This window comes from Bombina bombina, chromosome 3 (assembly GCF_027579735.1).
Source record: "Bombina bombina isolate aBomBom1 chromosome 3, aBomBom1.pri, whole genome shotgun sequence".
Classification (NCBI taxonomy): Eukaryota; Metazoa; Chordata; class Amphibia; order Anura; family Bombinatoridae; genus Bombina; species Bombina bombina.
Window position 1 is genome coordinate 1,289,722,538 of NC_069501.1, and position 26,883 is coordinate 1,289,749,420.

Here is a 26,883-nt window from a genome sequence, read left to right on the forward strand (position 1 = left end):
AATCAGGGAAGGTCAGGTGCCAGAGGAATATTTAGTACAGTAACACAGGTACAGGGAAGGTCAGGTGCCAGAGGAATATTTAGTACAGTAACACAGGTACAGGGAAGGTCAGGTGCCAGAGGAATATTTAGTACAGTAACACAGGTACAGGGAAGGTCAGGTGCCAGAGGAATATTTAGTACAGTAACACTGGTACAGGGAAGGTCAGGTGCCAGAGGAATATTTAGTACAGTAACACAGGTACAGGGAAGGTCAGGTGCCAGAGGAATATTTAGTACAGTAACACAGGTACAGGGAAGGTCAGGTGCCAGAGGAATATTTAGTACAGTAACACAGGTACAGGGAAGGTCAGGTGCCAGAGGAATATTTAGTACAGTAACACAGGTACAGGGAAGGTCAGGTGCCAGAGGAATATTTAGTACAGTAACACTGGTACAGGGAAGGTCAGGTGCCAGAGGAATATTTAGTACAGTAACACAGGTACAGGGAAGGTCAGGTGCCAAGAGGAATATTTAGTACAGTAACACAGGTACAGGGAAGGTCAGGTGCCAGAGGAATATTTAGTACAGTAACACAGGTACAGGGAAGGTCAGGTGCCAGAGGAATATTTAGTACAGTAACACAGGTACAGGGAAGGTCAGGTGCCAGAGGAATATTTAGTACAGTAACACAGGTACAGGGAAGGTCAGGTGCCAGAGGAATATTTAGTACAGTAACACAGGTACAGGGAAGGTCAGGTGCCAGAGGAATATTTAGTACAGTAACACTGGTACAGGGAAGGTCAGGTTCCAGAGGAATATTTAGTACAGTAACACAGGTACAGGGAAGGTCAGGTGCCAGAGGAATATTTAGTACAGTAACACAGGTACAGGGAAGGTCAGGTGCCAGAGGAATATTTAGTACAGTAACACAGGTACAGGGAAGGTCAGGTGCCAGAGGAATATTTAGTACAGTAACACAGGTACAGGGAAGGTCAGGTGCCAGAGGAATATTTAGTACAGTAACACAGGTACAGGGAAGGTCAGGTGCCAGAGGAATATTTAGTACAGTAACACAGGTACAGGGAAGGTCAGGTGCCAGAGGAATATTTAGTACAGTAACACAGGTACAGGGAAGGTCAGGTGCCAGAGGAATATTTAGTACAGTAACACAGGTACAGGGAAGGTCAGGTGCCAGAGGAATATTTAGTACAGTAACACTGGTACAGGGAAGGTCAGGTGTCAGAGGAATATTTAGTACAGTAACACAGGTACAGGGAAGGTCAGGTGCCAGAGGAATATTTAGTACAGTAACACAGGTACAGGGAAGGTCAGGTGCCAGAGGAATATTTAGTACAGTAACACAGGTACAGGGAAGGTCAGGTGCCAGAGGAATATTTAGTACAGTAACACAGGTACAGGGAAGGTCAGGTGCCTAGAGGAATATTTAGTACAGTAACACAGGTACAGGGAAGGTCAGGTGCCAGAGGAATATTTAGTACAGTAACACAGGTACAGGGAAGGTCAGGTGCCAGAGGAATATTTAGTACAGTAACACAGGTACAGGGAAGGTCAGGTGCCAGAGGAATATTTAGTACAGTAACACAGGTACAGGGAAGGTCAGGTGCCAGAGGAATATTTAGTACAGTAACACAGGTACAGGGAAGGTCAGGTGCCAGAGGAATATTTAGTACAGTAACACAGGTACAGGGAAGGTCAGGTGCCAGAGGAATATTTAGTACAGTAACACAGGTACAGGGAAGGTCAGGTGCCAGAGGAATATTTAGTACAGTAACACAGGTACAGGGAAGGTCAGGTGCCAGAGGAATATTTAGTACAGTAACACAGGTACAGGGAAGGTCAGGTGCCAGAGGAATATTTAGTACAGTAACACAGGTACAGGGAAGGTCAGGTGCCAGAGGAATATTTAGTACAGTAACACAGGTACAGGGAAGGTCAGGTGCCAGAGGAATATTTAGTACAGTAACACAGGTACAGGGAAGGTCAGGTGCCAGAGGAATATTTAGTACAGTAACACAGGTACAGGGAAGGTCAGGTACCAGAGGAATATTTAGTACAGTAACACAGGTACAGGGAAGGTCAGGTGCCAGAGGAATATTTAGTACAGTAACACAGGTACAGGGAAGGTCAGGTGCCAGAGGAATATTTAGTACAGTAACACAGGTACAGGGAAGGTCAGGTGCCAGAGGAATATTTAGTACAGTAACACAGGTACAGGGAAGGTCAGGTGCCAGAGGAATATTTAGTACAGTAACACAGGTACAGGGAAGGTCAGGTGCCAGAGGAATATTTAGTACAGTAACACAGGTACAGGGAAGGTCAGGTGCCAGAGGAATATTTAGTACAGTAACACAGGTACAGGGAAGGTCAGGTGCCTAGAGGAATATTTAGTACAGTAACACAGGTACAGGGAAGGTCAGGTGCCAGAGGAATATTTAGTACAGTAACACAGGTACAGGGAAGGTCAGGTGCCAGAGGAATATTTAGTACAGTAACACAGGTACAGGGAAGGTCAGGTGCTAGAGGAATATTTAGTACAGTAACACAGGTACAGGGAAGGTCAGGTGCCAGAGGAATATTTAGTACAGTAACACAGGTACAGGGAAGGTCAGGTGCCTAGAGGAATATTTAGTACAGTAACACAGGTACAGGGAAGGTCAGGTGCCAGAGGAATATTTAGTACAGTAACACAGGTACAGGGAAGGTCAGGTGCCAGAGGAATATTTAGTACAGTAACACAGGTACAGGGAAGGTCAGGTGCCAGAGGAATATTTAGTACAGTAACACAGGTACAGGGAAGGTCAGGTGCCAGAGGAATATTTAGTACAGTAACACAGGTACAGGGAAGGTCAGGTGCCAGAGGAATATTTAGTACAGTAACACAGGTACAGGGAAGGTCAGGTGCCAGAGGAATATTTAGTACAGTAACACAGGTACAGGGAAGGTCAGGTGCCAGAGGAATATTTAGTACAGTAACACAGGTACAGGGAAGGTCAGGTGCCAGAGGAATATTTAGTACAGTAACACAGGTACAGGGAAGGTCAGGTGCCAGAGGAATATTTAGTACAGTAACACAGGTACAGGGAAGGTCAGGTGCCAGAGGAATATTTAGTACAGTAACACAGGTACAGGGAAGGTCAGGTGCCAGAGGAATATTTAGTACAGTAACACTGGTACAGGGAAGGTCAGGTGCCAGAGGAATATTTAGTACAGTAACACAGGTACAGGGAAGGTCAGGTGCCAGAGGAATATTTAGTACAGTAACACAGGTACAGGGAAGGTCAGGTGCCAGAGGAATATTTAGTACAGTAACACAGGTACAGGGAAGGTCAGGTGCCAGAGGAATATTTAGTACAGTAACACAGGTACAGGGAAGGTCAGGTGCCAGAGGAATATTTAGTACAGTAACACAGGTACAGGGAAGGTCAGGTGCCAGAGGAATATTTAGTACAGTAACACAGGTACAGGGAAGGTCAGGTGCCAGAGGAATATTTAGTACAGTAACACAGGTACAGGGAAGGTCAGGTGCCAGAGGAATATTTAGTACAGTAACACAGGTACAGGGAAGGTCAGGTGCCAGAGGAATATTTAGTACAGTAACACAGGTACAGGGAAGGTCAGGTGCCAGAGGAATATTTAGTACAGTAACACAGGTACAGGGAAGGTCAGGTGCCAGAGGAATATTTAGTACAGTAACACAGGTACAGGGAAGGTCAGGTGCCAGAGGAATATTTAGTACAGTAACACAGGTACAGGGAAGGTCAGGTGCCAGAGGAATATTTAGTACAGTAACACAGGTACAGGGAAGGTCAGGTGCCAGAGGAATATTTAGTACAGTAACACAGGTACAGGGAAGGTCAGGTGCCAGAGGAATATTTAGTACAGTAACACAGGTACAGGGAAGGTCAGGTGCCAGAGGAATATTTAGTACAGTAACACAGGTACAGGGAAGGTCAGGTGCCAGAGGAATATTTAGTACAGTAAAACAGGTACAGGGAAGGTCAGGTGCCAGAGGAATATTTAGTACAGTAACACAGGTACAGGGAAGGTCAGGTGCCAGAGGAATATTTAGTACAGTAACACAGGTACAGGGAAGGTCAGGTGCCAGAGGAATATTTAGTACAGTAACACAGGTACAGGGAAGGTCAGGTGCCAGAGGAATATTTAGTACAGTAACACAGGTACAGGGAAGGTCAGGTGCCAGAGGAATATTTAGTACAGTAACACAGGTACAGGGAAGGTCAGGTGCCAGAGGAATATTTAGTACAGTAACACAGGTACAGGGAAGGTCAGGTGCAGAGAATATTTAGTACAGTAACACAGGTACAGGGAAGGTCAGGTGCCAGAGGAATATTTAGTACAGTAACACAGGTACAGGAAAGGTCAGGTGCCAGAGGAATATTTAGTACAGTAACACAGGTACAGGGAAGGTCAGATGCCAGAGGAATTTTTAGTACAGTAACACAGGTACAGGGAAGGTCAGGTGCCAGAGGAATATTTAGTACAGTAACACAGGTACAGGGAAGGTCAGGTGCCAGAGGAATATTTAGTACAGTAACACAGGTACAGGGAAGGTCAGGTGGCAGAGATATTTAGTACAGTAACACAGGTACAGGGAAGGTCAGGTGCCAGGGAATATTTAGTACAGTAACACAGGTACAGGGAAGGTCAGGTGCCAGAGGAATATTTAGTACAGTAACACAGGTACAGGGAAGGTCAGGTGCCAGAGGAATATTTAGTACAGTAACACTGGTACAGGGAAGGTCAGGTGCCAGAGGAATATTTAGTACAGTAACACTGGTACAGGGAAGGTCAGATGCCTGAGGAATATTTAGTACAGTAACACAGGTACAGGGAAGGTCAGGTGCCAGAGGAATATTTAGTACAGTAACACAGGTACAGGGAAGGTCAGGTGCCAGAGGAATATTTAGTACAGTAACACAGGTACAGGGAAGGTCAGGTGCCAGAGGAATATTTAGTACAGTAACACAGGTACAGGGAAGGTCAGGTGCCAGAGGAATATTTAGTACAGTAACACAGGTACAGGGAAGGTCAGGTGCCAGAGGAATATTTAGTACAGTAACACAGGTACAGGGAAGGTCAGGTGCCAGAGGAATATTTAGTACAGTAACACAGGTACAGGGAAGGTCAGGTGCCAGAGGAATATTTAGTACAGTAACACAGGTACAGGGAAGGTCAGGTGCCAGAGGAATATTTAGTACAGTAACACAGGTACAGGGAAGGTCAGGTGCCAGAGGAATATTTAGTACAGTAACACAGGTACAGGGAAGGTCAGGTGCCAGAGGAATATTTAGTACAGTAACACAGGTACAGGGAAGGTCAGGTGCCAGAGGAATATTTAGTACAGTAACACAGGTACAGGGAAGGTCAGGTGCCAGAGGAATATTTAGTACAGTAACACAGGTACAGGGAAGGTCAGGTGCCTAGAGGAATATTTAGTACAGTAACACAGGTACAGGGAAGGTCAGGTGCCAGAGGAATATTTAGTACAGTAACACAGGTACAGGGAAGGTCAGGTGCCAGAGGAATATTTAGTACAGTAACACAGGTACAGGGAAGGTCAGGTGCCAGAGGAATATTTAGTACAGTAACACAGGTACAGGGAAGGTCAGGTGCTAGAGGAATATTTAGTACAGTAACACAGGTACAGGGAAGGTCAGGTGCCAGAGGAATATTTAGTACAGTAACACAGGTACAGGGAAGGTCAGGTGCCAGAGGAATATTTAGTACAGTAACACAGGTACAGGGAAGGTCAGGTGCCTGAGGAATATTTAGTACAGTAACACAGGTACAGGGAAGGTCAGGTGCCAGAGGAATATTTAGTACAGTAACACAGGTACAGGGAAGGTCAGGTGCCAGAGGAATATTTAGTACAGTAACACAGGTACAGGGAAGGTCAGGTGCCAGAGGAATATTTAGTACAGTAACACAGGTACAGGGAAGGTCAGGTGCCAGAGGAATATTTAGTACAGTAACACAGGTACAGGGAAGGTCAGGTACCAGAGGAATATTTAGTACAGTAACACAGGTACAGGGAAGGTCAGGTGCAAGAGGAATATTTAGTACAGTAACACAGGTACAGGGAAGGTCAGGTGCCAGAGGAATATTTAGTACAGTAACACTGGTACAGGGAAGGTCAGGTGCTAGAGGAATATTTAGTACAGTAACACAGGTACAGGGAAGGTCAGGTGCCAGAGGAATATTTAGTACAGTAACACAGGTACAGGGAAGGTCAGGTGCCAGAGGAATATTTAGTACAGTAACACAGGTACAGGGAAGGTCAGGTGCCAGAGGAATATTTAGTACAGTAACACAGGTACAGGGAGGTCAGGTGCTAGAGGAATATTTAGTACAGTAACACAGGTACAGGGAAGGTCAGGTGCCAGAGGAATATTTAGTACAGTAACACAGGTACAGGGAAGGTCAGGTGCCAGAGGAATATTTAGTACAGTAACACAGGTACAGGGAAGGTCAGGTGCCAGAGGAATATTTAGTACAGTAACACAGGTACAGGGAAGGTCAGGTGCCAGAGGAATATTTAGTACAGTAACACAGGTACAGGGAAGGTCAGGTGCCAGAGGAATATTTAGTACAGTAACACAGGTACAGGGAAGGTCAGGTGCCAGAGGAATATTTAGTACAGTAACACAGGTACAGGGAAGGTCAGGTGCCAGAGGAATATTTAGTACAGTAACACAGGTACAGGGAAGGTCAGGTGCCAGAGGAATATTTAGTACAGTAACACTGGTACAGGGAAGGTCAGGTGCCAGAGGAATATTTAGTACAGTAACACAGGTACAGGGAAGGTCAGGTGCCAGAGGAATATTTAGTACAGTAACACAGGTACAGGGAAGGTCAGGTGCCAGAGGAATATTTAGTACAGTAACACAGGTACAGGGAAGGTCAGGTGCCAGAGGAATATTTAGTACAGTAACACAGGTACAGGGAAGGTCAGGTGCCAGAGGAATATTTAGTACAGTAACACAGGTACAGGGAAGGTCAGGTGCCAGAGGAATATTTAGTACAGTAACACAGGTACAGGGAAGGTCAGGTGCCAGAGGAATATTTAGTACAGTAACACAGGTACAGGGAAGGTCAGGTGCCAGAGGAATATTTAGTACAGTAACACAGGTACAGGGAAGGTCAGGTGCCAGAGGAATATTTAGTACAGTAACACAGGTACAGGGAAGGTCAGGTGCCAGAGGAATATTTAGTACAGTAACACAGGTACAGGGAAGGTCAGGTGCCAGAGGAATATTTAGTACAGTAACACAGGTACAGGGAAGGTCAGGTGCCAGAGGAATATTTAGTACAGTAACACAGGTACAGGGAAGGTCAGGTGCCAGAGGAATATTTAGTACAGTAACACAGGTACAGGGAAGGTCAGGTGCCAGAGGAATATTTAGTACAGTAACACAGGTACAGGGAAGGTCAGGTGCCAGAGGAATATTTAGTACAGTAACACAGGTACAGGGAAGGTCAGGTGCCAGAGGAATATTTAGTACAGTAACACAGGTACAGGGAAGGTCAGGTGCTAGAGGAATATTTAGTACAGTAACACAGGTACAGGGAAGGTCAGGTGCCAGAGGAATATTTAGTACAGTAACACAGGTACAGGGAAGGTCAGGTGCCAGAGGAATATTTAGTACAGTAACACAGGTACAGGGAAGGTCAGGTGCCAGAGGAATATTTAGTACAGTAACACAGGTACAGGGAAGGTCAGGTGCCAGAGGAATATTTAGTACAGTAACACAGGTACAGGGAAGGTCAGGTGCCAGAGGAATATTTAGTACAGTAACACTGGTACAGGGAAGGTCAGGTGCCAGAGGAATATTTAGTACAGTAACACAGGTACAGGGAAGGTCAGGTGCCAGAGGAATATTTAGTACAGTAACACAGGTACAGGGAAGGTCAGGTGCCAGAGGAATATTTAGTACAGTAACACAGGTACAGGGAAGGTCAGGTGCCAGAGGAATATTTAGTACAGTAACACAGGTACAGGGAAGGTCAGGTGCCAGAGGAATATTTAGTACAGTAACACAGGTACAGGGAAGGTCAGGTGCCAGAGGAATATTTAGTACAGTAACACAGGTACAGGGAAGGTCAGGTGCCAGAGGAATATTTAGTACAGTAACACAGGTACAGGGAAGGTCAGGTGCCAGAGGAATATTTAGTACAGTAACACAGGTACAGGGAAGGTCAGGTGCCAGAGGAATATTTAGTACAGTAACACAGGTACAGGGAAGGTCAGGTGCCAGAGGAATATTTAGTACAGTAACACAGGTACAGGGAAGGTCAGGTGCCAGAGGAATATTTAGTACAGTAACACAGGTACAGGGAAGGTCAGGTGCCAGAGGAATATTTAGTACAGTAACACAGGTACAGGGAAGGTCAGGTGCCAGAGGAATATTTAGTACAGTAACACAGGTACAGGGAAGGTCAGGTGCCAGAGGAATATTTAGTACAGTAACACAGGTACAGGGAAGGTCAGGTGCCAGAGGAATATTTAGTACAGTAACACAGGTACAGGGAAGGTCAGGTGCCAGAGGAATATTTAGTACAGTAACACAGGTACAGGGAAGGTCAGGTGCCAGAGGAATATTTAGTACAGTAACACAGGTACAGGGAAGGTCAGGTGCCAGAGGAATATTTAGTACAGTAACACAGGTACAGGGAAGGTCAGGTGCCAGAGGAATATTTAGTACAGTAACACAGGTACAGGGAAGGTCAGGTGCCAGAGGAATATTTAGTACAGTAACACAGGTACAGGGAAGGTCAGGTGCTAGAGGAATATTTAGTACAGTAACACAGGTACAGGGAAGGTCAGGTGCCAGAGGAATATTTAGTACAGTAACACAGGTACAGGGAAGGTCAGGTGCCAGAGGAATATTTAGTACAGTAACACAGGTACAGGGAAGGTCAGGTGCCAGAGGAATATTTAGTACAGTAACACAGGTACAGGGAAGGTCAGGTGCCAGAGGAATATTTAGTACAGTAACACAGGTACAGGGAAGGTCAGGTGCCAGAGGAATATTTAGTACAGTAACACAGGTACAGGGAAGGTCAGGTGCCAGAGGAATATTTAGTACAGTAACACTGGTACAGGGAAGGTCAGGTGCCAGAGGAATATTTAGTACAGTAACACAGGTACAGGGAAGGTCAGGTGCCAGAGGAATATTTAGTACAGTAACACAGGTACAGGGAAGGTCAGGTGCCAGAGGAATATTTAGTACAGTAACACAGGTACAGGGAAGGTCAGGTGCCAGAGGAATATTTAGTACAGTAACACAGGTACAGGGAAGGTCAGGTGCCAGAGGAATATTTAGTACAGTAACACAGGTACAGGGAAGGTCAGGTGCCAGAGGAATATTTAGTACAGTAACACTGGTACAGGGAAGGTCAGGTGCCAGAGGAATATTTAGTACAGTAACACAGGTACAGGGAAGGTCAGGTGCCAGAGGAATATTTAGTACAGTAACACAGGTACAGGGAAGGTCAGGTGCCAGAGGAATATTTAGTACAGTAACACAGGTACAGGGAAGGTCAGGTGCCAGAGGAATATTTAGTACAGTAACACAGGTACAGGGAAGGTCAGGTGCCAGAGGAATATTTAGTACAGTAACACAGGTACAGGGAAGGTCAGGTGCCAGAGGAATATTTAGTACAGTAACACAGGTACAGGGAAGGTCAGGTGCCAGAGGAATATTTAGTACAGTAACACAGGTACAGGGAAGGTCAGGTGCCAGAGGAATATTTAGTACAGTAACACAGGTACAGGGAAGGTCAGGTGCAGAGGAATATTTAGTACAGTAACACAGGTACAGGGAAGGTCAGGTGCCAGAGGAATATTTAGTACAGTAACACAGGTACAGGGAAGGTCAGGTGCTAGAGGAATATTTAGTACAGTAACACAGGTACAGGGAAGGTCAGGTGCTAGAGGAATATTTAGTACAGTAACACAGGTACAGGGAAGGTCAGGTGCCAGAGCAATATTTAGTACAGTAACACAGGTACAGGGAAGTTCAGGTGCCAGAGGAATATTTAGCACATTAGCACTGGTACAGGGAAGGTCAGGTGCCAGAGGAGTATTTAGTACAGTAACACAGGTGCAGGGAAGGTCAGGTGCTAGAGGAATATTCAGTACAGTAACACAGGTACATTGAAGGTCAGCTGCCAGAGGAATATTCAGTACAGTAACACAGGTACAGGGAAGGTCAGATCCCAGAGAAATATTTAGTACAGTAACACAGGTACAGGGAAGGTCAGGTACCAGAGGAATATTTAGTACAGGGAAGGTCAGGTGCCAGAGGAATATTTAGTACAGGGAAGGTCAGGTGTCAGTGGAATATTTAGTACAGTAACACTGGTACAGGGAAGGTCAGGTGCCAGAGGAATATTTAGTACAGGGAAGATCAGGTGCCAGAGGAATATTTAGTACAGTAACACTGGTACAGGGAAGGTCAGGTACTAGAGGAATATTTAGTACAGTAACACAGGTACAGGGAAGGTCAGGTGCCAGAGGAATATTTAGTACAGTAACACTGGTACAGGGAAGGTCAGGTGCCAGAGGAATATTTAGTACAGTAAAACAGGTACAGGGAAGGTCAGGTACCAGAGGAACATTTAGTACAGTAACACTGGTACAGGGAAGGTCAGATGCCAGAGGAATATTTAGTACAGTAACACTGGTACAGGGAAGCTCAGGTGATAGAGGAATATTTAGTACAGTAACACTGGTACAGGGAAGGTCAGATGCCAGAGGAATATTTAGTACAGTAACACTGGTACAGGGAAGGTCAGGTGCCAGAGGAATATTTAGTACAGTAACACTGGTACAGGGAAGGTCAGGTGCTAGAGGAATATTTAGTACAGTAACACAGGTACAGGGAAGGTCAGGTGCCAGAGGAATATTTAGTACAGTAACACAGGTACAGGGAAGGCCAGGTGCTAGAGGAATATTTAGTACAGTAACACAGGTACAGGGAAGGTCAGGTGCTAGAGGAATATTTAGTACAGTAACACAGGTACAGGGAAGGTCAGGTGCTAGAGGAATATTTAGTACAGTAACACAGGTACAGGGAAGGTCAGGTGCTAGGGGAATATTTAGTACAGTAACACAGGTACAGGGAAGGTCAGGTGCTAGAGGAATATTTAGTACAGTAACACAGGTACAGGGAAGGTCAGGTGCTAGAGGAATATTTAGTACAGTAACACTGGTACAGGGAAGGTCAGGTGCCAGAGGAATATTTAGTACAGTAACACAGGTACAGGGAAGGTCAGGTGCTAGAGGAATATTTAGTACAGTAACACTGGTACAGGGAAGGTCAGGTGCCAGAGGAATATTTAGTACAGTAACACAGGTACAGGGAAGGTCAGGTGCCAGAGGAAATTTTTAGTACAGTAACACAGGTACAGGGAAGGTCAGGTGCCAGAGGAATATTTAGTACAGTAACACAGGTACAGGGAAGGTCAGGTGCTAGAGGAATATTAGTACAGTAACACAGGTACAGGGAAGGTCAGGTGCTAGAGGAATATTTAGTACAGTAACACAGGTACAGGGAAGGTCAGGTGCCAGAGGAATATTTAGTACAGTAACACAGGTACAGGGAAGGTCAGGTGCCAGAGGAATATTTAGTACAGTAACACAGGTACAGGGAAGGTCAGGTGCTAGAGGAATATTTAGTACAGTAACACAGGTACAGGAAGGTCAGGTGCAGAGGAATTTAGTACAGTAACACAGGTACAGGGAAGGTCAGGTGCAGAGGAATATTTAGTACAGTAACACAGGTACAGGGAAGGTCAGGTGCCAGAGGAATATTTAGTACAGTAACACAGGTACAGGGAAGGTCAGGTGCCAGAGGAATATTTAGTACAGTAACACAGGTACAGGGAAGGTCAGGTGCCAGAGGAATATTTAGTACAGTAACACAGGTACAGGGAAGGTCAGGTGCTAGAGGAATATTTATTATAGTAACACTGGTACAGGGAAGGTCAGGTGCCAGAGCAATATTTAGTACAGTAACACAGGTACAGGGAAGGTCAGGTGCTAGAGGAATATTTAGTACAGTAACACAGGTACAGGGAAGGTCAGGTGCTAGAGGAATATTTAGTACAGTAACACAGGTACAGGGAAGGTCAGGTGCTAGAGGAATATTTAGTACAGTAACACAGGTACAGGGAAGGTCAGGTGCCAGAGAAATATTCAGTACAGTAACACAGGTACAGGGAAGGTCAGGTGCCAGAGGAATATTCAGTACAGTAACACTGGTACAGGGAAGGTCAGGTGCCAGAGGAATATTTAGTACAGTAACACAGGTACAGGGAAGGTCAGGTGCCAGAGGAATATTTAGTACAGTAACACAGGTACACGGAAGGTCAGGTGCTAGAGGAATATTTAGCACATTAACACAGGTATAGGGAAGGTCAGGTGCTAGAGGAATATTTAGTACAGTAACACAGGTACAGGGAAGGTCAGGTGCCAGAGGAATATTTAGTACAGTAACACAGGTACAGGGAAGGTCAGGTGCCAGAGGAATATTTAGCACATTAACACAGGTATAGGGAAGGTCAGGTGCTAGAGGAATATTTAGTACAGTAACACAGGTACAGGGAAGGTCAGGTACCAGAGGAATATTTAGTACAGTAACACAGGTACAGGGAAGGTCAGGTGCCAGAGGAATATTTAGCACATTAACACAGGTATAGGGAAGGTCAGGTGCTAGAGGAATATTTAGTACAGTAACACAGGTACAGGGAAGGTCAGGTGCCAGAGGAATATTTAGCACATTAACACAGGTATAGGGAAGGTCAGGTGCTAGAGGAATATTTAGTACAGTAACACAGGTACAGGGAAGGTCAGTTGCCAGAGGAATATTTATTACAGTAACACTGGTACAGGGAAGGTCAGGTGCCAGAGGAATATTTAGCACATTAACACAGGTATAGGGAAGGTCAGGTGCTAGAGGAATATTTAGTACAGTAAAACAGGTACAGGGAAGGTCAGGTACCAGAGGAATATTTAGTACAGTAACACAGGTACAGGGAAGGTCAGGTGCTAAAGGAATATTTAGTACAGTAACACTGGTACAGGGAAGGTCAGGTGCTAGAGGAATATTTAGTACAGTAACACTGGTACAGGGAAGGTCAGGTGCCAGATGAATATTTATTACAGTAACACAGGTACAGGGAAGGTCAGGTGCTAGAGGAATATTTAGTACAGTAACACAGGTACAGGGAAGGTCAGGTGCCAGAGGAGTATTTAGTACAGTAACACAGGTACAGGGAAGGTCATTTACCAGAGGAATATTTAGTACAGTAACACAGGGAAGGTCAGGTGCTAGAGGAATATTCAGTACAGTAACACAGGTACAGGGAAGGTCAGGTGCCAGAGGAATATTCAGTACAGTAACACAGGTACAGGGAAGGTCAGGTGCTAGAGGAATATTCAGTACAGTAACACAGGTACAGGGAAGGTCAGGTGCTAGGGGAATATTTATTACAGTAACACAGGTACAGGGAAGGTCAGGTAGTAGAGGAATGTTCGGTACAGTAACACAGGTACAGGGAAGGTCAGGTGCCAGAGGAATATTCAGTACAGTAACACAGGTACAGGGAAGGTCAGGTGCTAGGGGAATATTTATTACAGTAACACAGGTACAGGGAAGGTCAGGTGCCAGAGGAATGTTCGGTACAGTAACACAGGTACAGGGAAGATCAGGTGCTAGAGGAATATTTATTATAGTAACACTGGTACAGGGAAGGTCAGGTGCCAGAGCAATATTTAGTACAGTAACACAGGTACAGGGAAGGTCAGGTGCTAGAGGAATATTTAGTACAGTAACACAGGTACAGGGAAGGTCAGGTGCTAGAGGAATATTTAGTACAGTAACACAGGTACAGGGAAGGTCAGGTGCTAGAGGAATATTTAGTACAGTAACACAGGTACAGGGAAGGTCAGGTGCCAGAGAAATATTCAGTACAGTAACACAGGTACAGGGAAGGTCAGGTGCCAGAGGAATGTTCAGTACAGTAACACTGGTACAGGGAAGGTCAGGTGCCAGAGGAATATTTAGTACAGTAACACAGGTACACGGAAGGTCAGGTGCTAGAGGAATATTTAGCACATTAACACAGGTACAGGGAAGGTCAGGTGCCAGAGCAATATTTAGTACAGTAACACAGGTACAGGGAAGTTCAGGTGCCAGAGGAATATTTAGCACATTAGCACTGGTACAGGGAAGGTCAGGTGCCAGAGGAGTATTTAGTACAGTAACACAGGTGCAGGGAAGGTCAGGTGCTAGAGGAATATTCAGTACAGTAACACAGGTACATTGAAGGTCAGGTACCAGAGGAATATTCAGTACAGTAACACAGGTACAGGGAAGGTCAGATCCCAGAGAAATATTTAGTACAGTAACACAGGTACAGGGAAGGTCAGGTACCAGAGGAATATTTAGTACAGGGAAGGTCAGGTGCCAGAGGAATATTTAGTACAGGGAAGGTCAGGTGTCAGTGGAATATTTAGTACAGTAACACTGGTACAGGGAAGGTCAGGTGCCAGAGGAATATTTAGTACAGAGAAGATCAGGTGCCAGAGGAATATTTAGTACAGTAACACTGGTACAGGGAAGGTCAGGTACTAGAGGAATATTTAGTACAGTAACACAGGTACAGGGAAGGTCAGGTGCCAGAGGAATATTTAGTACAGTAACACTGGTACAGGGAAGGTCAGGTGCCAGAGGAATATTTAGTACAGTAAAACAGGTACAGGGAAGGTCAGGTGCCAGAGGAATATTTAGTACAGTAACACTGGTACAGGGAAGGTCAGATGCCAGAGGAATATTTAGTACAGTAACACTGGTACAGGGAAGCTCAGGTGATAGAGGAATATTTAGTACAGTAACACTGGTACAGGGAAGGTCAGATGCCAGAGGAATATTTAGTACAGTAACACAGGTACAGGGAAGGTCAGGTGCCAGAGGAATATTTAGTACAGTAACACTGGTACAGGGAAGGTCAGGTGCTAGAGGAATATTTAGTACAGTAACACAGGTACAGGGAAGGTCAGGTACCAGAGGAATATTTAGTACAGTAACACAGGTACAGGGAAGGTCAGGTGCCAGAGGAATATTTAGTACAGTAACACAGGTACAGGGAAGGTCAGGTGCTAAAGGAATATTTAGTACAGTAACACTGGTACAGGGAAGGTCAGGTGCTAGGGGAATATTTAGTACAGTAACACAGGTACAGGGAAGGTCAGGTGCTAGAGGAATATTTAGTACAGTAACACAGGTACAGGGAAGGTCAGGTGCTAGAGGAATATTTAGTACAGTAACACTGGTACAAGGAAGGTCAGGTGCCAGAGGAATATTTAGTACAGTAACACAGGTACAGGGAAGGTCAGGTGCTAGAGGAATATTTAGTACAGTAACACTGGTACAGGGAAGGTCAGGTGCTAGAGGAATATTTAGTACAGTAACACAGGTACAGGGAAGGTCAGGTGCTAGAGGAATATTTAGTACAGTAACACAGGTACAGGGATGGTCAGGTGCTAGAGGAATATTCAGTACAGTAACACAGGTACAGGGAAGGTCAGGTGCTAGAGGAATGTTTAGTACAGTAACACAGGTACAGGGAAGGTCAGGTGCCAGAGGAGTATTTAGTACAGTAACACAGGTACAGGGAAGGTCAGGTGCTAGAGGAATATTTAGTACAGTAACACAGGTACAGGGAAGGTCAGGTGCTAGAGGAATATTTAGTACAGTAACACAGGTACAGGGAAGGTCAGGTGCCAGAGGAGTATTTAGTACAGTAACACAGGTACAGGGAAGGTCAGGTGCTAGAGGAATATTTAGTACAGTAACACAGGTACAGGGAAGGTCAGGTGCCAGAGGAATATTCAGTACAGTAACACAGGTACAGGGAAGGTCAGGTGCTAGAGGAATATTCAGTACAGTAACACAGGTACAGGGAAGGTCAGGTGCTAGGGGAATATTTATTACAGTAACACAGGTACAGGGAAGGTCAGGTACCAGAGGAATATTTAGTACAGTAACACAGGTACAGGGAAGGTCAGGTGCCAGAGGAATATTTAGTAAAGTAACACAGGTACAGGGAAGGCCAGGTGCTAGAGGAATATTTAGTACAGTAACACAGGTACAGGGAAGGTCAGGTGCCAGAGGAGTATTTAGTACAGTAACACAGGTACAGGGAAGGTCAGGTGCTAGAGGAATATTCAGTACAGTAACACAGGTACAGGGAAGGTCAGGTGCCAGAGGAGTATTTAGTACAGTAACACTGGTACAGAGAAGGTCAGGTACCAGAGGAATATTTAGTACAGTAACACAGGTACAGGGAAGGTCAGGTGCTAGAGGAATATTTATTATAGTAACACTGGTACAGGGAAGGTCAGGTGCCAGAGCAATATTTAGTACAGTAACACAGGTACAGGGAAGGTCAGGTGCTAGAGGAATATTTAGTACAGTAACACAGGTACAGGGAAGGTCAGGTGCTAGAGGAATATTTAGTACAGTAACACAGGTACAGGGAAGGTCAGGTGCTAGAGGAATATTTAGTACAGTAACACAGGTACAGGGAAGGTCAGGTGCCAGAGAAATATTCAGTACAGTAACACAGGTACAGGGAAGGTCAGGTGCCAGAGGAATGTTCAGTACAGTAACACTGGTACAGGGAAGGTCAGGTGCCAGAGGAATATTTAGTACAGTAACACAGGTACAGGGAAGGTCAGGTGCCAGAGGAATATTTAGTACAGTAACACAGGTACACGGAAGGTCAGGTGCTAGAGGAATATTTAGCACATTAACACAGGTATAGGGAAGGTCAGGTGCTAGAGGAATATTTAGTACAGTAACACAGGTACAGGGAAGGTCAGGTGCCAGAGGAATATTTAGTACAGTAACACAGGTACACGGAAGGTCAGGTGCTAGAGGAATATTTAGCACATTAACACAGGTATAGGGAAGGTCAGGTGCCAGAGGAATATTTAGTACAGTAACACAGGTACAGGGAAGGTCAGGTGCCAGAGGAATATTTAGCACATTAACACAGGTATAGGGAAGGTCAGGTGCTAGAGGAATATTTAGTACAGTAACACAGGTACAGGGAAGGTCAGGTGCCAGAGGAATATTTAGCACATTAACACAGGTATAGGGAAGGTCAGGTGCTAGAGGAATATTTAGTACAGTAACACAGGTACAGGGAAGGTCAGTTGCCAGAGGAATATTTATTACAGTAACACTGGTACAGGGAAGGTCAGGTGCCAGAGGAATATTTAGCACATTAACACAGGTATAGGGAAGGTCAGGTGCTAGAGGAATATTTAGTACAGTAAAACAGGTACAGGGAAGGTCAGGTACCAGAGGAATATTTAGTACAGTAACACAGGTACAGGGAAGGTCAGGTGCTAAAGGAATATTTAGTACAGTAACACTGGTACAGGGAAGGTCAGGTGCTAGAGGAATATTTAGTACAGTAACACTGGTACAGGGAAGGTCGGGTGCCAGATGAATATTTATTACAGTAACACGGGTACAGGGAAGGTCAGGTGCTAGAGGAATATTTAGTACAGTAACACAGGTACAGGGAAGGTCAGGTGCCAGAGGAGTATTTAGTACAGTAACACAGGTACAGGGAAGGTCATTTACCAGAGGAATATTTAGTACAGTAACACAGGGAAGGTCAGGTGCTAGAGGAATATTCAGTACAGTAACACAGGTACAGGGAAGGTCAGGTGCCAGAGGAATATTCAGTACAGTAACACAGGTACAGGGAAGGTCAGGTGCTAGAGGAATATTCAGTACAGTAACACAGGTACAGGGAAGGTCAGGTGCTAGGGGAATATTTATTACAGTAACACAGGTACAGGGAAGGTCAGGTAGTAGAGGAATGTTCGGTACAGTAACACAGGTACAGGGAAGGTCAGGTGCCAGAGGAATATTCAGTACAGTAACACAGGTACAGGGAAGGTCAGGTGCTAGGGGAATATTTATTACAGTAACACAGGTACAGGGAAGGTCAGGTGCCAGAGGAATGTTCGGTACAGTAACACAGGTACAGGGAAGATCAGGTGCTAGAGGAATATTTATTATAGTAACACTGGTACAGGGAAGGTCAGGTGCCAGAGGAATATTTAGTACAGTAACACAGGTACAGGGAAGGTCAGGTGCTAGAGGAATATTTAGTACAGTAACACAGGTACAGGGAAGGTCAGGTGCTAGAGGAATATTTAGTACAGTAACACAGGTACAGGGAAGGTCAGGTGCCAGAGCAATATTTAGTACAGTAACACAGGTACAGGGAAGGTCAGGTGCCAGAGCAATATTTAGTACAGTAACACAGGTACAGGGAAGGTCAGGTGCTAGAGGAATATTTAGTACAGTAACACAGGAACAGGGAAGGTCAGGTGCTAGAGGAATATTTAGTACAGTAACACAGGTACAGGGAAGGTCAGGTGCTAGAGGAATATTTAGTACAGTAACACAGGTACAGGGAAGGTCAGGTGCCAGAGAAATATTCAGTACAGTAACACAGGTACAGGGAAGGTCAGGTGCCAGAGGAATGTTCAGTACAGTAACACTGGTACAGGGAAGGTCAGGTGCCAGAGGAATATTTAGTACAGTAACACAGGTACAGGGAAGGTCAGGTGCCAGAGGAATATTTAGTACAGTAACACAGGTACACGGAAGGTCAGGTGCTAGAGGAATATTTAGCACATTAACACAGGTATAGGGAAGGTCAGGTGCTAGAGGAATATTTAGTACAGTAACACAGGTACAGGGAAGGTCAGGTGCCAGAGGAATATTTAGCACATTAACACAGGTATAGGGAAGGTCAGGTGCTAGAGGAATATTTAGTACAGTAACACAGGTACAGGGAAGGTCAGGTGCCAGAGGAATATTTATTACAGTAACACTGGTACAGGGAAGGTCAGGTGCCAGAGGAATATTTAGCACATTAACACAGGTATAGGGAAGGTCAGGTGCTAGAGGAATATTTAGTACAGTAAAACAGGTACAGGGAAGGTCAGGTACCAGAGGAATATTTAGTACAGTAACACAGGTACAGGGAAGGTCAGGTGCTAAAGGAATATTTAGTACAGTAACACTGGTACAGGGAAGGTCAGGTGCTAGAGGAATATTTAGTACAGTAACACTGGTACAGGGAAGGTCAGGTGCTAGAGGAATATTTAGTACAGTAATACTGGTACAGGGAAGGTCAGGTGCCAGAGGAATATTTAGTACAGTAACACTGGTACAGGGAAGGTCAGGTACCAGAGGAATATTTAGCACATTAACACAGGTACAGGGAAGGTCAGGTACCAGAGGAATATTTAGTACAGTAACACAGGTACAGGGAAGGTCAGGTGCCAGAGGAATATTTAGTACAGTAACACAGGTACAGGGAAGGTCAGGTGCTAGAGGAATATTTAGTACAGTAACACAGGTACAGGGAAGATCAGGTGCTAGAGGAATATTTAGTACAGTAACACAGGTACAGGGAAGGTCAGGTGCCAGAGGAATATTTAGTACAGTAACACTGGTACAGGGAAGGTCAGGTACCAGAGGAATATTTAGTACAGTAACACAGGTACAGGGAAGGTCAGGTGCTAGAGGAATATTCAGTACAGTAACACAGGGAAGGTCAGGTGCTAGAGGAATATTCAGTACAGTAACACAGGTACAGGGAAGGTCAGTTACCAGAGGAATATTTAGCACAGTAACACTGGTACAGGGAAAAACAACTAGTGCCCTCTAGTGGCTTAGTGAGACGACTGCTGTTCTTTAACCCCCAGGTCTTAGGTTCATATCTGGTTTTAGCTGACCTGGTTCGCCTTAGCAGCTCAGTGATTATTTTATGGGTACAGGTTTGGTTGTCCCAGTACTGAGAACAGTGATAAGATCAATTAAAGGTATGTAATGACAATGGCTGACATTACAAAATCATTACCTCCCAACATCTGTGGCTGGGTATGAGTTACTAGGTAGGTTAATGGGGCCTGTAAATATGTTTTGGGGGTTGGGGATCATGGGTAGTTAGTGGGCGGGATTTTGGCTGTGTCTGGGTGGTATTTGTGTGTGTTTCTTGGTATTTCATGGGTGGGGCTAAAGGAAATTTTGCAAATAGGGCCATTTGGCTGTCTGAGATTGACAGCAGGACAGAGTTTTGAATTAGGGACTGTCCCTCTTAAAAAGGTAGAGTTGGGAGGTATCCTGCAGTAGCAGTTGTGTACGGCATGTTATTGTGTACTTTAGTGCCCAGTTTGCATTCATAAGTAATGCCTCACCTATAATGAGAAGCTCTAATTAATGTGCTGCTCTAACTGTTTTGAATCATAAAATAAACGCACAAAAAGAAAATGTATGCTTACCTGATAAATGTATTTTTCTTTCATGTAATTAGCAAGAGTCCATGAGCTAGTGACGTATGGGATATACATTCCTACCAGGAGGGGCAAAGTTTCCCAAACCTTAAAATGCCTATAAATACACCCCTCACCACACCCACAATTCAGTTTTACAAAGTTTGCCTCCCATGGAGGTGGTGAAGTAAGTTTGTGCTAGATTTCTACGTTGATATGCGCTTCGCAGCAGGCTGAAGCCCGGTTTTCCTCTCAGAGTGCAGTGAATGTCAGAGGGATGTGAAGAGAGTATTGCCTATTTGAATACAATGGTCTCCTTCTACGGGATCTATTTCATAGGTTCTCTGTTATCGGTCGTAGAGATTTCTTCTCCTACCTCCCTTTTCAGATAGACGATATACTCTTATATACCATTACCTCTACTGATTCTCGTTTCAGTACTGGTTTGGCTATCTACTATATGTAGATGAGTGTCTTAGGGTAAGTAAGTCTTTTTTTATTTATGACACTCTAAGCTATGGTTGGGCACTTTATATGTAAAGTTCTAAATATATGTTTTAAACTTATATTTGCCATGATTCAGGATAATCAGTGTTCCTTATTTCAGACTGTCAGTTTCATTATTTTGGGATAATGCATATAAATAAATATTTTTTCTTACCTTTTCTATTGACTTTTTTCCCTGCGGGCTGTTAGGCTCGCGGGGGCAGAAAATACTTCAATTTATTGCGTCATATTTGGCGCAAACTTTTTTGGCGCAAAATTTTGTCATTTCCGGTGCTTTAGTTGACGCCGGAAGTTTGTTCGTGGTTGCGTCATTTTTTGACGCATGTGTGTTACAGACGTTTTTTTGTGCCAAAAAATGTGGGCGTCATTCTTGGCGCCAAAAAATGTGGGCGTCATACTTAGCGCCACTTTTTTTCACACTATTTAAGTCTCACTTTTTTGTTGCTTCTGGTTGCTAGAGGCTTGTTTGTTTTGCATTTTTTTCCCATTCCTGAAACTGTCATTTAAGGAATTTGATAATTTTGCTTTATATGTTGTTTTTTTTCTATTACATATTGCAAGATATTTCATACACTGTTCCTGTATCAGAAAATACTGAGGGATTCCTGATGACTGATATCAGTCCTACCAAAGCTAAGTTCATTTATTTTAATGTTATGAATGTTTATCTTTAGCTATGGTTTGTAATAAGTTATCATGATAAACTTTTACATGCAGAGTCCATTAGTATTTATGCTTTATATATTGCTTTTCTTTTTACATCTTATGTACAAGATATACTTAGGAATTTATAAGAATATTTTTCTGATTCTATTTTAAAGGCTTTGTCTGACTTCGTGCCTTCTAATAAAAATTTTTAGGTCTTTTTCAAACTTCTTATTTAGTTGATGAAGTTTCAAATGACCAACAACATACTGATTTATCCTTCTCTGATGGTGTATTTTCTAATTCAGAATTTTCTTCATCATATATTGACACTAACAAAACTACTTTTTTATTTTTTAATAGAGTACATTTGTTCTTTGTTGAAAAGGTGTTGATTATTTTGGATATTAAAGTAACTAGTTCTTTTGATTTTAAAGACTAGCTAACATTTATATTCTGTTTATTAACCTTTTGTGGTTTCTTCAGAGGTTTTTTCCAGTTCCTGATACTAGGGAATGGAATAGGCTGAGAATTTCCTTTATTCCTTCTTTAAGGTTTTTAAATTGTATCCTTTGCCGGCAGTTAGTTTTCAGTTTTGAGGAAAGATTCCCCAAGTTAATGGGGTTATCTCTACTCCTGCTTAACATACTATTATTCCTATATGAAATAGTATTTATTTTTTTCCTTCAGATGGTTGTATCTTATTTAAGGAAAGTTATTTATTTTCAGGTACTTTTCGTAGACCTGTAATTTATTTGGCTGATGTTGCAATTGCTTCATCCTTCTGGTTGGATACTTTAAGATCAAGTATCGGATTATGATTTGTTTAGCATTAAGTCAACATGCTAATAATTTCATTTGTGTCGTCATTTTTTGATATTTTCGCAAATGAGGTTTAAAGGGACAGTCTACTCCAGAATCTTTATTGTTTTAAAAGATAGATAATCCCTTTATTACCCATTTCCCCGTTTTGCATAACTAACACATTTATAATAATATACTTTTAACCTCTGTGATTATCTTGTATCTAAGCCTCTGCAAACTGCCCCTTTTTTCAGTTCTTTTGACAGACTTGCAGTCTAGCCAATCAGTGCCTGCTCTCAGATAACTTCACGTGCACAAGCACAGTGTTATCTATATGAAATATGTGAACTAACACCCTCTAGTGGTGAAAAACTGTTAAAATGCAATCTGAAAGAGGTGGGCTTCAAGGTCTAAGAAATTAGCATATGAACCTCCTAGGTTAAGCTTTCAACTAAGAATACCAAGAGAACAAAGCAAAATTGGTGATAAAAGTAAATTTGAAAATTGTTTCAAATTACATGCTCTATCTGAATCATGAAAGTTTATTTTGGCCTAGACTGTCCCTTTAATCTATGTCTTTAGCTATTTTAGCTAGAAGAACTTTGTGATTTCAATCTTGGAATGCTAATTTGATTTCTCAATTCCATATTTCTTTTCCAAGGTAATCAATTATTTGGTTCATAATTGGATTCAATTCTTTAACTGTTACTCTGGGCTTCACGATTAAGTTCTAAGACTAAATTTTAAGCTTATTTTATTTTTTGTTCTTACTAAGGAACGGAATCCTATATTCTTCCCCAAGTAACATGTTTATAATTAAAAGTTTTTCTTCATTCAATTAAGCAATTTAACAGTTCAAAGTCAACTCTCCAAATTTGCATGTAGGTGGGGTTCTTATTCCAGCTTAGCTGGTAAGGGGCAGGTTAAGACTTTTTTGAAATTAGTTTGGTTCAGTTCGGTCCAAACTTCTTAGATTTTGGGTACAGAATAGGATTCAGAGTAAAACTGTCTGTGAGAAGTCTTTTTTTTTTCTCTATCATATTCCAGCTATTCCAGTAAGGCTCACACTTTCCTTAAGTGTGTTTCAGACCTGTATGTTTTGGGTACTTGTGAAGCGCGGCTGGTTACCCATTGGGGTTCAAGGCGCTGCTCAGATCTGGAGTTTTTCTGGGGTATTTATACCAGTTCCATTTTTAGGAACAGGGTTTGGGGGTTTTATTCAAAACTATTCATTGTCCCAAAGATAGAAAATCTTTTTGAATTGTCATATAAGTGTTCCATCTTTTAGAATGGTGTTTATATGGTCTATTCTGCCTTTTTGGTCAGTGATGGCAATATTTGTTTACAATAGATGCATATCTTCTTTTTCTGATTACATTCAGATTATTTTCATTTTCTGAGATTCTCTTTTTTTGACAAGCATTACCAATTTGTTGCTTTTCCTTCTGGTCTAGCGACAGCTCTAAGAATCTTTTCAAGGTTCTCAGTGTTTTCTTATTTGGACGATCTCATGGTACTGGCTCAGTCTTTTCGTTCTGCAGAATCTCATACGATTCAACTTTGTTGTTTCTTCAAGACATGGTTAGAGAATCTTTTTTATCAAAAGCTCCTTGATTCCTCACACAAGGGTCACCTTTTTTAGGTTTCCAGATAGATTGTGACAAGTGACAATTTTATTGGCTTCCGTTTGTCGGAACCTTCAGTCTCTATTATTTCCTTCAGTTGCTATATATGCATGGAAGTTTTAGGTCTCATGGCTGCAGCATTGGATTCAATTCCCTTTGCTCATTTTCATAGGAAACCTTTCCAGATTTTTATGCTGAATTAATGGTGCAGGGATTCTAGGATATCACTTTTTATATCTTTGAATCCTAATGTTTAACTATCTTTGATTTGGTGGTTAAGATCACCATCATTTAGTTCTCCGGGTCTCTTCGGTTCTTTCAACCTGGACCATGATCTCTACAGATGCGAGTCTTTTAGGTTGGGAGGCTGTCTGAGGATCTCTGTCAGCACAAGGGGTTTGGAAATCTCAGGAGGCGAGATTACCATTTGTTATTTTGGAACTCCGTGCATTTCTCAGAGTTCTTCAGTTTTTTATTTCTTTTTGAAGAAAGAGACGTTTATTGTTTTTCAGACAGACAATGTCACAACTGTGGCGTATGTCAATCATCAGGGTGGGACTATCAGTCCTTAGGCTGTGACAGAAGTATCTTGGATATTTGCTTGGGCTAAATCCAGCTCCTATCTAATTTCTGTGGTCTTTTTCCCAGGTATAGACAATTGGGAAGCGGATTATCTCTGTCAATCAAGCTTTACATCCGGGAGAATGGTCTCTTTACCCAGATATGTTTTTTCAAATTGTTCAGATGTGAGGGCTTCCAGAAATAGATCTGATGGCATCTCATCTAAACAAGGAACTTCCCAGGGGCCTATTCAGGTCCGGGGATCCTCAGACGGAAGCAGTGTATGCATTGACACTTCCTTGGAGTTATCAATCTGCCTATATTTTTTCGCCTCTGATTCTTCTTTTTAGAGTGATTTTCAAAATCATCAGAGAGCAATCTTTTGTGTTGCTGGTGGCTCCAGCATGGCCGCACAGATTTTGGTATATGGTGTTACGGTACCAACTGTGTACCAAGGTTTAACACCAGATGAACAATGTCCTGCATAGGCAATCAGCAATTCACAACCCAGCCAGTTTCAGGTTTAAAACAGAATAACAACTTTATTTGAAGGCAGCACACAGATTTATACAGGTTTTTGACCCCCCCTCAGATGGGGGTTGAAAGAATGTTGTACATTAGATAAAAGGGAGAAGCGCCCTTGACATGATACAATAGGATTATATTACTTAAACACTTCAACCACAAGACACTCTTGACTCTTCTTATCACTTTCTCTCTGGAGGTGATCAAACAATAGAATGCTAAGCATTAATTAGATTGTAGCTGGAGCCAGCCACTTGTGGTTAGAAAATAAAGTTAACACTTTCAGTCCTGACCGAAGGGTCTGTCACATAGCTCCCCCCTTGTGGAACACTCCGGCAGACCCGGCTTGACCCTTTTGCGGGTCAACCTGGGGATGACCGGACTAAGGGGTGGTAGGCATGTCAGTTTGCTGGGACAATCCATCTGTATTCCCGTTATGAGAGAGAATCCCTGTCTGTATAAATAAGGGTTCAACCTCTTCAGTGCCCCGACTAGGGCTAAACAGTCCTTCAAAATATCATCGGCTTCTTTACGTGGTTTTTGTACCTGCTCTTTATAGGTATCCACAATCCCTTCATACTGACATAGGGTGCCCTTGAGTTGCTGCACCTCCCTATGAGCCAGCGTCAGCTTCTCCTCCAGTGTCACTAAGTTTGTCCTTAATGTTTCATGTTCCACTCTCAAGCTGGTGTTTTCTGCAGTCTGTCGGTGCAGCTTGTCTAGCAGAGATTCCTGTTCTAAACGTGCTTTTTCCTCTGCACTCCTCTTCTCTCCCGCTAGCACTGTTACATGATTATTTAACGTGACCATTTTATCCTCTACGTGACTCTTCTCCTTCATCAGCGCATTGTAACGTGACTCCCACATATCAATAGCGGATAGAGATTTACTGAGCTCAGCGTCCTGGGGCTTAGCAGCAGGGGGGTCAGTCTCTGCTGCACGGATCTGAGCACGGGTAGTCACAGGGTTAACATCAGCGGGACCCATGGGAGCATAGGCAGAAACAAGGGGGACCAAGGTATTTCCAAGGAGAACATCAGCTGGTAAATCCTTCATGACCCCCACATTCACAGGTCTAGCGCCCCCTCCCCAATCCAAATGCACCCTGGCAACAGGCAGGCGGAACACAGTGCCCCCTGCTACCCTCACAGCCACAGTGTCTCCTGTGTGCTGTTTCTCAGACACCAAGTTCTTTCGAAGCAAGGTCATGGTAGCACCAGTATCTCGTAGACCACTGACCTCCTTCCCATTCACTTTAACCAGTTGCCGGTTATTCCGGTGGGCAGCTTGCACAAGGTCTGCCTCATGTAGGATGCCCCAGCATTCTTGCGCCTCTACGTAGCGGGCCGCAGGCTGAGGATTACGTGGGACTCCGCTAGCGGGTCTTCTCCAGGACTGTGCTTGGTTCGCTGCGTTTAGGGGACACTCTGGTCTTTTGTGCCCTAGTTGCTTACATCCAAAGCACCGAATAGGTTGTGAGTAGCCCCGCAAATTGAACCAGGCTCTCTGAGGGTAGTTCGTGGCCCGAGACCGTGTGGTATAGCGGTGCGCTGGGGGTTGGTAACTGGCAGGTGCTGGGGTGACTGGGGGTCTGTACTCCACTCTGGCAGGGGGCTTAGTGGTAGCAGTGTCCAGTTTGCGGGCATCCGTATACTCATCTGCCAAGCGAGCCGCTTCATGCAGGGTGGAGGGTTTACGGTCCCGAACCCACTCTCGAACTCCTGCGGGTAACTTGTCGAAGCAATGTTCCAACAGGAATAGCTGCAGCACCTCTTCCCCAGATACGGCTTGGCACCCCGCTATCCAGTGAGCTGCTGTG

General features: G+C 43.8%; 1 protein-coding gene and 1 long non-coding RNA gene across 2 annotated transcripts in view; both read left to right on the top strand.

Moving 5' to 3' along the window:
- Positions 1-26,883, top strand: part of DNHD1 (dynein heavy chain domain 1) — a 1,127,964-nt gene that overhangs the window by 113,240 nt on the left and 987,841 nt on the right. The window lies entirely within an intron of this gene.
- LOC128654750 (uncharacterized) lies at positions 12,316-13,918 on the top strand. Its single transcript, XR_008401485.1, has 3 exons — positions 12,316-12,623; positions 12,672-12,874; positions 12,923-13,918. It is a non-coding gene; the product is annotated as an uncharacterized LOC128654750 (long non-coding RNA).